The 17,273-nt window shown below is 36.0% G+C and overlaps 1 protein-coding gene across 4 annotated transcripts in view; it reads right to left on the bottom strand.

Annotated features, from left to right (window-relative positions):
* Lrriq1 (leucine rich repeats and IQ motif containing 1) overlaps nt 1–424 on the bottom strand; it is a 149,605-nt gene extending 149,181 nt beyond the window's left edge. For all 4 annotated transcript variants that reach the window (XM_069989392.1, XM_069989370.1, XM_069989399.1 and 1 more), the window contains exon 1: nt 392–424. The gene's annotated coding sequence lies outside the window, so the exon portion shown is untranslated. The remainder of the gene's footprint in view (nt 1–391) is intronic.
* Between the last annotated feature and the right edge of the window lie 16,849 nt (nt 425–17,273).

Raw genomic sequence — 17,273 nt, 5'->3', positions numbered from 1 at the left:
TACAGGACAGCGCGGTCACAAATGGACTGCGAGTTCCCATTGAACCACTGCAAAAGCTGCCCGAGCCAGAAACGCTCAACGTCTGTAAAACTGAGAAAACCCTAAAGTAACAGTGGATTTCGTGTAGGGACTAGATGAGGGTTGCAGAAGCAAGGCAAAAGAGAGGATAGGATGAAAGGAGAGAGTCATCAATGTACTTGGAGAGAATGCTCAGGATAGATCTTTATGCTTCAGACAGAATTAAAGGGCTGGGGATTGGGGCGTACACACAACCACCTCAAAGTTTCTCATTTTCCTGGCACAATTAGGTCCAGTTGATCTGGTCCTACCACAGGGGTCCCGCTGTCCCAGCCCCTGGGCTAACCTGCTCCCCAGCGCCACGTTCACCCACCTGCAGGAAATCCCGCCGGCTTCCCAGTAAAACAGCACCCAGAGACTCCAAACAAACCGTAACCACGGCAACAGCCAATCCCAAGGAAGACTGAGCAGTTCTCCCCTACAGGTGCCCCTGAAGGACAAATGATTTCGAGTGTAAATTGGAAGGAAGATTGAGCTCCCAGGAGCTGAATGAGAAGTTCTTCTTCTTTTTTTTTTAATCTCCACATATTTTGTAAATATTGAAATCAGAAAACAATACTTTTTTTTAAAAAAAATGTAGTGGTGGTGTGAGTCATCAACCATTGCTGATCTAATCTATAACGCAGGGGATGGGTGGAGGGACATATACGAAATAATTATTTTCTGGAATTCTTTTACTTAAAATATAAACAGAAGCCCGCTATTTCAGTACAAAATCTGAAGTTCCATCTTAAAACTGTACCAAATTTCCTTTTTATGATAGCTCATAAATTGTCAATCTTCATTTTAATAGTTTCTCATTAATTTTTTCTTCCTTCCTTCCTTCCTTCCTTCCTTCCTTCCTTCCTTCCTTCCTTCCTTCCTTCCTTCCTTCCTTCCTTCTCTCTCTCTTTCTTTCTCTCTCTCTCTCTCTACATGTAGAAAACTAAAGCTAGATCCTTATATATCACCCTGCACCAGAATCAACTCCAAATGGATCAAAGACCTCGAAGTCAAAGCAGACACTCTGAAAACATTGCAGGATGGAATATTTTCTGAATAGAGACCCTGAAACACAAAAAATTAAAGAAAGGTTGGACAAATGGGATTGCATAAAGTTGCAGAGCTTCTGCATGGCAAACGACATAGCTAGTAAGATCAATAGAAAGCCTACGGATTGGGAGAAGATCTTTACTAGTCATACAAAGGACAAGGGTCTCATATCCAATCACTTCTTAATGATCATCTCGAACCCCTTCTTTCCATGAAATTTTCTGGCCCTTTGTATCTCTATTCCTCTTCCAAGAATTGAACCAGATTTGCCGCAACTTCAATATTTAACTCCCTGATGTGCTCTAATTTGTTCTATTCTTCCCTCATCTATAGTACCCAAAATGAATGGTGAAATAATAACAAAAGCAATTAAAGTTTAGCTGAAAAGAAACTTAGGTGAAAATAAACATAGGCAAAAAATAACCTCTATGAAGAAGTGAATTATTTTAAGTTACCCATCTTTAAGGTGTTTATATTGTTAAGATATTGTCATTGGACTATTAAATTAATTTGTCACAACAGAACAGAAATACAACACTCAGACCCTGTTTGGTTGTGTTTAGAACTATTCTTTTTTTAATTAATAAGTTTTTTATTGTGAAAATACCATACAGAGGGGTTACAATTACATGAACAAGGTAATGAGCACATTTCTTTTGGGGGTGGGGGTCCAGTCGTGGGGCCTGAACTCTGGGCCTGGGCGCTATCCCTCAGCTCTTCAGCTCAAGGCTAGTGCTCTACCACTTGAGCCACAGCACCACTTCCGGCTTTTTTCTTTTTGCTTATGTGGTGCTGAGGAATTGAACCCAGCGCCTCATGCATGCAAGGCAAGCGCTCTACCACGGAGCCACCTTCCCAGCCCCTTAGTACATTTCTTATCAAGCATTGTTACCTCCTCCTTTGTTTCCCCTTACCATCCCTGCCCTCTCATCTCCTCTCCTCTCCCCCGCCAAAATTGTAGTTTGTTTTACTTTTTTTTTGGGGGGGGGTTCCGGTCGTGGGGCCTGAATTCTGGGCCTGGGTGCTGTCCCTCAACTCTTCAGCTCAAGGCTAGTGCTCTACCACTTGAGCCACAGCGCCACTTCTGGCTTTTTTCTTTTTGCTTATGTGGTGCTGAGGAATCGAACCCAGGGCCTCCTGAATGCAAAGCAAGCGCTCTACCACAGAGCCACCTTCCCAGCCCTGTAGTTTGTTTTTCGACATAATGTCTTGTACATCTTATTGTTGCAATGGATCCACCTGTATCCCTATTTAAACAGGTTGGTTTTTCCCTTCCCCTCCACAAATTATATCAACATCAAATACAGTGAAAACAGGGAGGGACATACAAAGCAACAAAGAAATCATCTTATAACTATGTTAGAAAAAATAGCAAGAAAGAAAAACCATTTGAGTCCTTATCTTGGGGTTCATTTAGCCTAACATCACCTTATCTGACCTTTTCTGCTTGACTCAGACATATACTAGTTATTGCAAATAAGGGAAACCATGGGACCTATGTTTCTTTGGGCCTGGCTTACTTCACTTCATATAATTTTTTCCAAGTCTTCCCATTTCCTAACAAATGGGGCAATGTCATTCTTTCTGATGGAGGCATAGAATTCCATTGTGCATATATACCACATTTTCTTGATCCATTCATCTACTGAGGGGCATCTGGGTTGGTTCCATATCTTAGCTATGGTAAATAATGCTGCAATAAACTTAGTTGTGCTGGTAGCTTTAGTGTGGCCTTGTTTGTGATCATTTGGGCAAATGCCCAAAAGTGGGATTGCTGGGTAGTAGGGGAGCTGTATGTGGCATCTTTTGAGGAACCTCCATACTACTTTCCAAAGTGGTTGAACAAGTTTACACTCCCACCAACAATGAAGTATGGTTCCCTTCTGTCCACATGCCCTCCAGCATCTATTGTTATTAGATTTCTTGATTATAGCCAGTGTAACTGGGGTGAGGTGGTATCTCAGTGTTGTTTTGATTTGCATTGGCTAGGGAGGTTGAGCTTTTTTCTTCACATGTCTGTTGGCCATCCTTCTTTCCTCTTCAGGGAAGTTTCTAGAGGATAAAGGATGTAGAGGAGCACCTTGAGACAGAAGTTAATGGTTAGGAAATTTATTTAACAGGATACTAGTAGAGAACTCCTCAAACATGCAAAAAGATAGGCCTATTCAGATACAAGAAGCTTTTAGAATCCCAAATAGACCAGACCAGAACAGGACATGCCACCGTCACATAATTATCTGCACAGGATCAATTCAGACCAAGGAAAAGATCCTTAAAGCTGTCAAGGAGAAAAGATCAATCACCTATAAAGGGAAATCAATTAGAATAACCTCAGATTTCTCAGAACAATTCTTTAGAGTAAAAATAAATATACATCTTCCATTCCACAAATATTTAAATAAAGATAGCACAGACACATCTTCTTTTCTGTTAGAAACACACATAAGATTTGTGGCAGAAACAGCAAACCCATGCTTCTCTTATTGTTCTATATAGTAAAATCTTCTCAGCTATTGCTTAGGTACCTAGTGTGTTGTGTTCTAACATTTTTACTTGGATTATTGGTTTGTAATTACCATATTACCTCTGCAATACCCACTGGCTGCTTTTGAAAGTACTGATTTCTCAACACTTGTGACCTGGTATTATTGACACCATTCCATAAAAGTCTTTGTTTATTTTCCATCAGATCATGCTTTCTAATCCCAGTTACACTACTCTTTAGCATCAAACTCCTGCTCCTTTCTAGCTGTAGACCATTTCTAGCCCCTTTTTTTCTTTGACCCACTGCCATTACTTAGGCGCTGCAGTTGACTCCCAAGTCTGCAATGGCAAAAACTAGCAACCAACCTCCACTTCATTTCCAGTACTTGCAGGGTAGAACCACAAAGGTACCATATTCCATTTAGAAAGCAATGACTATATTTTAAATTCAGGACTTTTTTCCTTCCAAACTCTTTGTCCATTTTCCTTTTTGCAGCGGTTAATTTTACTTTTCTTTTTTCAACCTATACACATTTCTCTCATGATATTTGGTTATTTTCAATTGGCCACATTACTGAAATTGTATCTCAGCTCTCTTTGTCTCCTTCTTGTAATATTTTCTGGTTGCCCTATCCTAACTGATGGGTTGAGGAGGGACTCTACACCTTTTTTTCTTTGTCCCAGTGATAGGAGTGATCTCAATTGCAACCAAGTATGGCTTTGTGACCAATTCTAAGCCGGTGAAAAATGAGCAAATGGTATGTAACTTCCAACACACCAGTTTAAATAGCACATGCTTGAGTTTACTCAGCTATTATTTTTCCTTTAATCTACATGCCCGGGAGAAATTTGAGACGCACATGCTGTACAATCTGAGGTACACCCATGTTTCTGAGAAAGAGAACATATTAACCACCTTGAGCTGAGAGAAAGATAAGAAAAAGAAAAAAACAACCCTTCAAATGTACTTCTACACTTGAGTCTTTCCAATAACGTATTTTAGCTTGACTGCAATATGCACATCTTTACCACAACTGCCTTTGGCATTTCAGACCATAATAACTACTTTAAAAATCGCCTTCCATTTTTCTAATTTTCAGACAGAGTTCAGGACTTTGAGCTAAAGATCATATTCAGAATGTAAGAAAGGACCATAACTTCCCCCTGGTTTTCCTAAATACATTTAAAAGAAATACAGATCTACAGCAGTGTGCAGCAAAATTGAAATAAAATGTAGCTAGTATGTTATACTAGTGACTCATCAAAATATATTAGGCAATAGTGTAATCCAGAAATAAAATTCTATAGCACAGGACTGGAAAAAGCAAATAAGAGTAGGAAAGTTCAAAGCAGAAGTAAATAAGAAAGGCTTGAGACAAGTCTTGTACTGAAGTAAAATATCGGGAGGGTTCAGCAGGAATTAGGCTTTAGCTGAGGTAAAAAGGAAGATACATAGATTAGAAAGATTTCCTATATCTCCACTTTCTAGTACATTGTTCAGTTCACTAAGCAGAAGTTTTCCCTATTCAAATAGCTTAAAATCATTCTTTACATCATGTAAAAACATTACAATACTTTAAAACACTTTAAAATACTTTAAAAACATTATAATGCTTTTAAAACATAGTACTTACTAGAATTACAACTGTAAAGCAAAATGAAAACTTAGAAATATATCCAAGAAAATTTTAAAATGTCATGTTTAATTTTAAAAGGCACCAAAACACACTGCAAAAATGCTGATCTCCCTTTTTCACATAAAATTTTAAGGTTACTGGTAATGGTGGCACATGCAAGGCATTTATTAAAGCTAAGCATTGATTGTCCTTTGGGGTTCCTGCATCTTAGTTCATGGGACTTGTTGCATGCCTTTGATTCCATACAAACAATTTTTCAACAGCTTTGGATAAATATTTATTAATTTATTTTTAAATAATTATTTTTCTCTCAGTGCACACATAAGACAGTCCATTATAAAGAATGAGTGACATATATATTTTATGCAGCAGGTGGCAGTATTTCTCCTTAACATTCATTAAGCATGGTTTGGCAATTCCCTCAAGGTCTTTGATAGTATAAGTTGTGTAAATATCTTCTTAATAAAGAGGATCTACATCCAAGACCATATCTGAGGGACATTGGCAGGGTTAGGGAGCAAAAAATCATTGCAGGACAAGAAAAATTGATTGTTTTACTGTCCATAATTTTACAAAACTTGTGGATTTGAAAAAAAATCAGATTAAAGAAATTAAATCTGATCAGCTACTAGCCATCACAAGGTTGCAAGAAAAATATAATATTCTAGGTCCAACAAATATGAATAAAATAATTGAATACCTTTAAATCTAAGAAAGATTAAAAACTTTTTAGATCTTTACATTGCTTATATTTAGCCATTTTGTAATGTATGGTGGTCACTGTAGCCTAATGTTTAAGAACAAATAAACTAAGGTTTATTTTCATATAAAAATCCTTGGTTAGATCAAAGAAGGTCATATTTTAAGTCCTGATTAGCCACTTTGTTGCTATGGGTATTGATCAGAGAGCACAGATACAGACATCATTCATTCTATTGAATATCACTCCAATCAGGTTAAAAAAATAGCAGAAGCATAATTTCCTAGTGGAAAAGGAAAAATATATGAGGAAGAAGAAAATATATATCATATAGATGTGTATATATGTGCAAAGATATTATATGTGCCTAGATATATATGTCCTTCAAAATATTGAATAATGTCATAAAATCTTGCTGTACCAAATGTCTGGTGTTTTCATTCTGTATACTTTGCATATGAAAAAGTGCTTGTGATGTCTAGTAGTATTAATGGTTTGCCTACAGTAATGGCTGTGTGAAGATGTTATGACAAGTTCTTCATCCTTTCCTTCCTCAAAGTAATGATGATATAAGTTTTCACTTATTTAATGTTGACTGTGAGCCAGAAATAGCAAACTTAATAATTCTGCAATTAGGGTTTTCCCTTCCCTTAATTGTGGAGTTAGTAACTAATATTCACTAACCTTTGGTCTAGTTGCTTTTCAAAAGCTTCTGAAAAGGCAGAATGTAACATGAAAGTTGTATATTTGAAAATGACATATTCAAAAATACTTAGTGAAATGTTGATGAAAATTTCAAGATCTGGAATTAAATTCTTCCAGTTTGAGCTGAGTACTGGTGGCTTACACCAATAATTTTAGCTCTTCTGGAGGCTGGGATCTGAGGATTGTTGCTGAACGTGAACCTGAGTAGGAAAGTCTGTAATACTACTGTATTTGATTAACCACCAAAAACTGCAAAGGCTCCAATGGAAGAATGCTAGCCTTGAGCAAAACAAAACAAAATGAACAAACAAAAAACTCAGGGACAGCAAACAGCCCCTGAGTTAAAGCCTCAGGGCTGACTGACTAAAAAGGTATTACCCAGCTTGAGGTCCAAAATATTGGAATCTCCCCTCTTTTTTTATCTACAACTTGCAATTAATTTACTTATTTTACTTATTCAGTTCTTATATTTCTACTCATAATAACATCATGCCAAGTAAGGCCCCATTGTCAATTCTCCATCAGCTTTGAGATTTTTTTCTCTCATCGATGAAATTATTATTAGTAGTATTATTAGTATCATTAGTATTGTCTGTTGTGGGGCTTGAACTCTAGGCATGGGTGCTTTCCTTGAGCTTTTCTGCTCTACCACTTGAGCCACAGTGCTACTTTCTATCTTTGAAATTATTAGTTAAGTAGAAATTTAAACATGTGGCTGAGAAGTGGCTCAGTGGACGAGTGCTTGTATGAGGCCCTGGGTTCAACTGCCTGGCAGCACATAAATTGAAAAAGCCAGAAGTAGTGCTGTGGCTCAAGTGGTAGAGTGCTAGCCTTGAGCTGAAGAGCTCAAGTGCTCAGGCCCAGAGTTCAAGCTCCACGACTGACAAAAAGTAAAATTAACCAGGTGACTTTTTTTAAAGTTAAAACTCCTCTGTGACTCTTCCTGGCTACTAGTTACTTATTTGCCTAAGATTTAGTAAGCATTTCCTTAGTAAGCATATAGTTAACATTTAGTAAACATGTATCAGACACTGACGTATGTGCTGAGGATATCAATAGTGAATCAAAAAGGTCTTCATAGAACTAATAAGTGAGGAAGTTGGAAACTCATGCACAAAATATTCATGCTAAAGCATTCATCTTTTCTCCATGGCACACCTTCAATACCCTCATTGCTGGCACAGCAAAGTTTAACCACAATGCTCTACTGTTGAATGTCTCAACATCATTTTGCTTTGCATATTTCCCAGTATTGCCTAAACCCTAAGTTTAGGTATTACCTTTTTCAGTAATCTTAGCCAAATCTTTTAACCTTCTCCTTCAACTGGACTAGATGTCCCTGTACTCAGAAGTGTATCAATACATCTTTAGAAATTGGTTCTAGAAGTTATGACATCTGCTATGTCTGTGGTTTAAATATTCCCACAGTCTGATTTCAAGGTTTCAGTGTGAACAGAATTGGTTTGCAGAGCTCATGAATTTGATTTTGTGACGCAGAATTGTCCCATTACAGGACTGGCTCCACTGTTCTTCCATAAAGTATACAGCTTATTTAATGTGACTTGTGTGTTCAAAACCAAACATTTGTTGGACACTTACTGTTCCGCAGATTGTGCTACAGCTCCAAGAATCCATTGTTCTGTTGGCAATACAAATGTATATACTGTCTAGCATTGAGGATAGTTATATGGGGACAACAAAAATTTAATTTTACAAGGGTCACCTTATCAATAAATTCAAGGTGATATATAAGGGAGACTCAGCCTACTCATAATTAATTACTAGCACTTGCTTGGTAAATAGTCGATGAGTATTTGAATATATATAGAATATATATAGAATATATTCTTCTATATATAAAGAAGAATAAATATATACTATCATTATATTTACATATGAGTATTTAGCAGGTAGTCTAAATAAAGGACTTCCACTCAAGAAGTTTTCAAGAAAGTAACTTTTTTCGTGAGTTTCCCATGGATCTAATCTATATCTTCCCAGTTCAAAGAAAACTGGTAAAAACAAACAAACAAGACTTTCATTATAGAACTACTTGTGTTAAAAAAAATAGTACCAACATTTGAGATTGGGAATATTCTTGACCTTGAATGCCCTTAGAGTTTAGTTTGCTGCATTATCTCAATAATGAAACAGTCTGCCTTTAATAGGTTGAATATATGTGATATATAGTTATTATATATCACATATATACATCCATACAAATTTCCTCATTCTTTTTTGTGTACGCTGTTTACGAAGGCATTTGATTTTAATTGGCAGTTGTTTTGTCGGTATAAATACTTTCTGACCTATATAATTTCTTTGGGATAGCTTCCTCAGCTGGGGAGGAAGTGTTACCATGGCAACATATCAGCTGTTGTGTCCTCTTAATGGCTTCAATTGTCTATTCAACTAAAATGTTCAAAGCAACTTTCCATGAAGTTCAGTGGCAAAAAATCAAGTGATCTGAGCATATTCTGTCTCCTGAAACTATTTGTAGAGTCTTTTGGTTTTCTTTTAAGTTACATTAATCCTCAAATGGAAAAGGAGCATATTTTAAATGTCACAAAAAGCCTCTCTCTCATTGATGAACTTCTTCTGCAAGAAAGAAAAAATTTGCTGAAACAGTTTTGTCAATCTTTCCAAAATAGTTTGATGTACCACTCTCTAAAATAATTTGTGGTAAAATAGCATCAAAGTGTGTTTTGTTTTAATCCCTTGTCTTTCAGAGTAATTTACCACTAACCTTATGACTTATTCTTGATTCTTGATAATTTGTTTTACAGAAAATTATAGATTGATAAGTTTATATGAGTTAAAACATACCTAATATGTAAGAGTTACATTTGAATCTGGTGGCTGACTTTTCTCATGAGTTAAATAATTCATTCCACGTACATATTTGTATTTCTAATCTCCATGTCTTTGAGTTTTCTTTTATATAATTACTAATTTCATAATATTTTATGATTGTTCCTTCCTAGTCTTTGGGACAGTTTTTCAACCTGACAGCAAACATTAGACTACTTTCTTCCTAAGCTATAAACAACTCATTTTTATACTGTGAATCTCACTTTGATTACTAGCTGTACTTGTCTATCTGTGCTCATTTCCTTGGACAGGTCTAATCAATGCCTTCCCTTTCACTTAAGAAATGATAAGTAGTCGAATACACATAGCTCACATCTATAAACAGGAGGTTGAGATCATGAGAATCACAGCAAAAAGACTTGGAGGTGTGACTCAAGTGGTAGCCAAGCAGAGTAAGCTGTGCAAGCCTAATGAATATACTTGAGACAAAAAGATAAAATAACACAAAATATGCTCCCCACATTACAAATGGAAATATGCTATATGATGAATGAAAATGCAGTGTTTGATCAAGTTATATAGTGCCAAGAATAAAACTCCAAAATGGAAAACTGAGATTGATTACTCTCTTAGGAAGGAGCTTAGGAAGATACTACACGAAGAAAAAGATTTTTTTTTTTTAATACAATGACACCAGTTCTCTACAAAACATCTCATTCACTGATTATAACCCCTAATAATTCTGGTTACATATATTGTTTTTCTGCACACATTCCCTTAATTCCTTAACTCTTTTATAACTATGATTTACTTTCTTACTGTTTTTCTTGGTATGCTACTTGGCATGACACACACACACACACACACACACACACACACACACACACACACACACACACACACATCCAGAGGAAAATGTGTAAAAACTACTACAGTGGAAACGGAAAAGATGAGAACATAGCTTCTGAAAAAGTATTAGAACAGACAAATCCGGTTTGCAATGAAATCTCAGTAAAATAAATTGCAAAATGCTTCACTGAAAGTCATCATCTATATTATTGTTGTATATATGATTCTATAGCTCCGAAAATGTGTGACAGAGGCTGGCAAATATCTGAAGGCTGTCACTGCCTTTATCTTAGAACCCGTAGCTTGAGATGAATTGCTTTACCATACTAAAACAGAAACCAGCATGGGTGCATCTAATTCCTTTCCTCCCTTTCAATTTAGGTCCACCCAGCTAAACAAAAAATCACACACACACACACCCTTTTCTGGGCCTAGGTGCTGTCCCTGAGATCTGCGCTCTACCACTTTAACCACAACACCACTTCTGCTTTTCTGGTGGTTTATTGGCGATAAGAGTCTCACGGACTAGAATTTCCTGCCCTGGCAGGCTTTGAACCCAGATCCTTAGATCTCAACAGAGAACTGGGATTACAGGCATTAGCCAAATCCCCCCCCCCTCCACTCCAGCCCCACAAATTCACACCCCCTTTTTTGGGGGGGGGTCCAGTCGTGGGGCTTGAACTCTGGGCCTGGACGCTGCCCCTCAGCTCTTCAGCTCAAGGCTAGTGCTCTACCACTTGAGCCACAGCACCACTTCCGGCTTTTTTCTTTTTGCTTATGTGGTGCTGAAAAATCGAACCCAGGGCCTCAGGCATGCAAGGCAAGCGCTCTACCACTGAGCCACCTTCCCAGCCCCTTCACACCCGTTTTGAGGCTAAGGTAGTGACATAATTTTGAATGGAAATTTTTTTTCAAAAATTAGTCATGCCCATAAAAATAGAAAGTCTAAAGACTTAAAGAGAAACTTCTCTGAAGAGGAAAGAAGGATGGCCGATAGACACATGAAGAAATGCTCAACCTCTCTAAGCCATAAAAGAAATGCAAATCAAAACAACATTGAGATACCACCTTACCCCAGTTAGAATGGCTATAATCAACAACTCTAATAACAACAGATGCTGGAGGGCAGGTGGACAGAAGGGAACCTTACTGCATTGTTAGTGGGAGTGTAAACTTGTTCAACCACTTTGGAAAGCAGTATGGAGGTTCCTCAAAAGACTCCACATAGAGCTCCCCTATGACCCAGCAATCCCACTTTTTGGGCATTTACCCAAATGTTCACAAACAAGACCCCACTAAAGCAACCAGCACAACTATGTTTATTGCAGCATTATTTACCATAGCTAAGACATGGAACCAACCCAGATGTCCCTCAGTAGATGAATGGATCAAGAAAATGTGGTGTATATACACAATGGAATTCTATGCTTCCATCAGAAAGAATGACATTGCCCCATTTGTTAGGAAATGGAAAGACTTGGAAAAAATTATATGAAATGAAGTAAGCCAGGCCCAAAGAAACATAGGTCCCATGGTTTCCCTTATTTGCCATAACTAGTATATGTCGAGTCAAGCAGAAAAGATCAGATAAGTTGATGTTAGGGAAATGAACCCTAAGATATGTATTCAAATGTTTTTTTTCATGTGATTGTTTCTAACACATTTATAAGATTATTTCTTTGTTGCTTTGTATGCCCCTCCCCCACAGTATAACCCCTGCTTTCACTGTATTTGATGTTGTTATAATTTGTGGGGGGGAAGGGAAAAAACAAATCATTTAAATAGGGATGCAGGTGGACCCATTGCAACAATGAGATGTACAAGTCATATGTCGAAAACAAACTTTACAATTTTGGTGGGGGGGGAGGGTTGGGTGGGGGGGGGCGGGAGGAGGATGTGAAGGGAAGGGGAAACAAAGGAGGAGGCTACAATGCTTGATAAGAAATGTACTCATTATCTTGCCCATGTAATTGTAACCCCTCTGTACAGTATTTTCACAATAAAAACAATTATAAAAAGAAAGTTATCCCCTTCTCATTTCCCTTTCACTTTCCATATTTCAGGGCAACAGGGCAACAAGATAGAATGTATCTGACTCTGTTACATAGTGGAAATGACATGTCAGTTCGAACACTGGCCCACACTACTGATTCAAAGAGAAAGCGTCACTTTATTTTGAGACCCTGATTCCCCAGCCTAACTTTTTGTCCTATCGCGTATAATCACATCAGAAATTGATGTGTTAAAGTTTGTTTGGAGGCAACAAAGTAAAGAAGGTTCACATGTAAACACTGTCCATTTCACAATTTAGGATAACAATAAGTAACATGAATGGATATAGTGGGCAGGACACTAAACTTCCATTTTATTCACACTATATGTATATGTGTGTCTCTATGTAGTTACATTAATATATAAACAAATGCATATCTAAAGGGAAGAGGAGATTGAAAGTGTTCTCAATATTTCTACCTTAAAATTTTAAGCTGTCTTAAGATGAGTATCAGTTTCCCTTTCCAAGATTTTAGTAGTATTTTTCACACTTCAAAGATGTTCTTAACAGTGTTTCTTAATTAGAAAAAAATTAATTGCTCTGTCAAATGAATGAGTTAATACTTGTCAAGAAAAAAAATAAAAACATGAATCTGGGTTAAATGGTGATTAACCAAGTGTAACTGAGGTGAAAAAGTCTAGGATATATTTTACAACTTCTATGGTGGATATTCCTCAACTATAAGGATGTAAAATATCTTATTTAACCTTCGTGAAACCATTTTCTACAGTTAAATGTACTACTGAGTTCATGCATTTTTGTAAGTCCTTATGATATTGAATTTGTGTGCACACACTTAATTCTCTCTAGGTCAACTGGGGGAAGCAAGAATGTGAGATAAGACTAAAGTATTGATCAATAGCCTTGGGGAATTTGCTTAATGCAATAAAGCTTTGACCATCTCCGGTGCAAAATGGGATATAGCAAGTACTTCCACTTTTGCAGAGAGGATGTGCAGAGGAGCTACATTATCATGAATGTTCCATATTTGTTGATTCCTTAGTCAACTGATGATTTGGGAAGTCTAAAGTTCATATCTTTCTTCTACATGGTATAGTAATAGATGATCCTAAAGTTTTTAAGATTTGTTTTCTTCACCACAATTCTCTGCATAAGATGCTTGTTGTGAAGAGATTATTAAATACATTCCAGCACACATCCAAGGATGGAATGGCATAGAAGAACATCAATTGTCTGCAGGACTCGCATCTGGCAATGAACTTGATCTTGTCACATCTATGTTTATTCATTAAAGTTAGAGATGTATAATTACAGTTCCTTAAATACAATTTTCAATTTTTCTTATTATTGTACTATACAGAATTGTAATTAAACTAAATAAAGATAATTTTAAACTATAGTTTTACTAAGCATGATTAATATTGTTTTAAGAACTACTGAAAAAGATTTCCTTCTCAAAATGTATTTCTATCAGGGCTGCGAAGTTGGGTCAGTGGTAGAGTGCTTGCCTAGCATGGATGAAGCCCTGGGTTCGATTCTTCAGCACCACATAAGCAGAAAAATCCAGAAGTGGTGCTATGGCTCAAAGTGGTAGAGCGCTAGCCTTGAGCTGAAGAGCTGAGGGACAGCACCCAGGCCCAGAGTTCAGGCCCCACAACTGACCAAAAAAAATTTTTAAAAAAGTATTTCTATCCATCCCCAGCCATTCCTTATGTCTTCCTTGGCTGAAATTGAACCCAGAACCTCATTTATTCTATGGAACCATTCTACCACTAAGCTACATTATGAGCCCTTTGGTCAACCTTTTGTTTTTTATGATCACAGCAATCAGTAGAATCTTCATTCTTTCATTGTAGTAACAAAATAGGGAAGTACTTATGATAATAAAACTTTTTTGTACAGTGGTATTTACTCTACTCATTAAATACAAATAAAAAATAAGGGAAGAAAAGAAATATGTTCCTATCGGGTCTACATAAACATAATTTAAATTCAACTTTTCAGTAATCTGGAAAAGATACCACTTTATGTTACTATGGTCTCTCATTCAATATGTTTTCCTCAACTAATTTTTTTGTTCTTTCTCTGCTTAGAGAGCTGCTTAGAGAGCTGCACTACTGCTTGAAAACCCTAGTTATTTAAATCAATAATTCTGTCTATTGAATGAGTTTTCAATGAACCTGAAAATTCCAGTTATTTAGATCAATAATTCTGTCTGTTTCCTTTTGCTTAGATCCTTCTGCACAGTTTTGCAGCCCATCAGAGCCACATAAGCACTGTCACATGCTTTTTTGTTACTAAGGGCAACACGACAGATGGCAAAAACTGGTTATTGTGCATCACATGCTACACATGGAAACACAAGACACTTTAAACTGTACAAGGACAGTTTGCATTTAAGTATTATGATATGCCATGAGATCATTTAGCTTTTAGAGTATTGTTGATTGTAGTATAAAAATATTTCCTCTCTCTGTTATTGTAAAATCAACTCATCACCTTTCTGACAATTAGGATAATGAAGAACCCAAAAGAAATTTATAGCAAATGAATCCTTTTTCCTAAATAATGAGTGTAAACTGACTTGAATTCATCTGTTGCTACTTCTATTGATCTTAGTTAACAACATAAACTTAGCATCACAGTAAAGACAATAAGAATTATGTAAAATATAAGGTCTCATGTAAAAAGGTATATAGTCGGCTGGGTGCCAGTGGCTCATGCCTGTAATCATATCCACTGAGGAGGCTGAGATCTGAGGATAGCGGTTCAAAGCTACCCTGGGAACACATTCTGTGAGACTCATCTCCAATTAACTACCAGAAAACTGGAAGTGGCACTGAGGTTCAAGTGGTAAAGTGTTTGCCTTGAGTTAAAGAGTTCAGGGACAGTGCCCAGGGCTATAGTTCAAGCTTCACAACTGAAAAAAAAGAGGTATATAGTCAATTTTATACTACATTTTAATTTCTAATGTTTTTATTTCTGCATACTATGTTGTGCATACTGCTTTTCTTGAGATTGTTACTCCCATTTTCAGGTTTGGGATCTTATAAATCTTTTGAAAATAATTACTATTAAGGTTGTGAAAATAATTACAATTAGCTACCAGAAAACTGGAAGTGGTACTGAGGTTCAAGTGGTAAAGTGTTTGCCTTGAGTAGAAGAGTTCAGGGACAGTGTCCAGGGCTATAGTTCAAGCTTCACAACTGAAAAAAAAGAGGTATATAGTCAATTTTATACTACATTTTAATTTCTAATATTTTTGTTTCTGCATACTATGTTGTGCATACTGCTTTTCTTGAGATTGTTACTCCCATTTTCAGGTTTGGAATCTTATAAATCTTTTGAAAATAATTACTATTAAGGTTGTGGAATAGTTTATAAAATATAAATATATGTAAAGAGATGGTATTTATTATACAAATATACATATATTAAAATTGTAGAATATTATTGAAATTTAAATCTAGCTTTGTCTTAACTTTTCTCCCACAGTAAAAGAAAATTCTGTTCTATTCATGGATCACTGATTCTTAGAGCACAGCTTTATCTGGATTTTGTTCATTCTGTGCACTTGTCAATCATTTGGGTGAACAAAATTGAACAGATTATCTTGGAAAAACTGAATGTGATTTTCATGCAATGAAAGTCAAAGAGAATTGAAAGTCTGAAGCAATTATTTTGCTAATTAAAGTGAGAGAGATGAAGCACATTCCCTTATTTTATCAAGGCATTTCATAATTTTTGTATGATACACAGAACATATATACTATCATATTGCTATTCAGAGACTCAAATCATCTGAAATGTCTGCATATTGGGCATATGGAAAACAAATTTGGTTTTTAGTTGCTATTTATCTCCATCTACATGTATCTAAGTTTACTATTTTTTTCCTTCTATTTGCAAGAAGACAGATTTAAGGCATAAGTCAGAATTTGTATTATACTCTCCTAGTATCTGACAATGTGATGTCAGACATGGCTTCCCCTCTCTGAGCCTCAGTGTTTCCATATGTAAAGAAGAAAAATACATGAAGTTAGAATAGTTACACATAAATACATTTCTACATGCTATAATTGTATATAAATGTGTTATATTATTACTTATTACTGATGCATTCTTTTAGGACCTTGCCAGAACTTGGAAATGGAATTCTAGCTATAAATACAAGATGAATGTTGCCAATGCCTAGTTAGGAAAATGTGAAGGTACTAGATTTGGCCTATATTTTAAGTGGGTTTAAGTTCTACTAAAATAGTCTGGTTTAAATATATACACATATGTGTATATGTACATATAATTTAAAATTTGACTTGGATTTTCCTTGACCACTGCCCAAAGCCTTTTTATCTGTTTGAACTGGTCATTGAAAACATAATGATGAGAAAAAATAAGTGAAACAGTTCACAATGCTTGTTTTGTGTAAGGGAAAAATGTCATTAAAAAATAAATTCAACTTCTTGTTAGAATTTCATCTAAGTAAATTGCTTGCTATGCATTGATGGATTTATTTATGTCTTTCCAGAAGAACAGAAAAGACATAAAGTAACTAGAAAATCAAGAACATATTTCATATTCATTATTTGATTGCTAATCAGCCACCAGCAGTGTTGTTTTTATCTTTTCTGTTGCGATTTCTATTGAGGTCCAAATTTTGTTTGCTTTTCTGTCATTGAGTTTATATCAAAAGGACAAAGCTTTGACTCTTCACCTGCATATTATTTCAAATGCTATGTATTTATGTCTACCTTGACATAAATATATGTTTTCTTAAAAATTACTATAGGAATTTAGGAGAAGTATAAGACTCTGAAGAAGTACAAGCCTCTGATTTAAAAAGAGGAAATAAGCTAGGGAAAATGAAACATTAAACAGAGAATGGTTTAGAGAAGAGTAAGTAAAACAACTGTATCCAGAGGACAAATTAGGCTTGCACATTTTTCAAGCCATGAGATGTTTA

The sequence above is a fragment of the Dipodomys merriami genome, unplaced genomic scaffold (assembly GCF_024711535.1).
Source record: "Dipodomys merriami isolate MVZ:Mamm:240054 unplaced genomic scaffold, mDipMer1.0.p SCAF_10, whole genome shotgun sequence".
Classification (NCBI taxonomy): Eukaryota; Metazoa; Chordata; class Mammalia; order Rodentia; family Heteromyidae; genus Dipodomys; species Dipodomys merriami.
The sequence above is the reverse complement of the archived record's forward strand: the minus strand, read 5'-3'. Positions and strand labels throughout refer to the sequence as shown.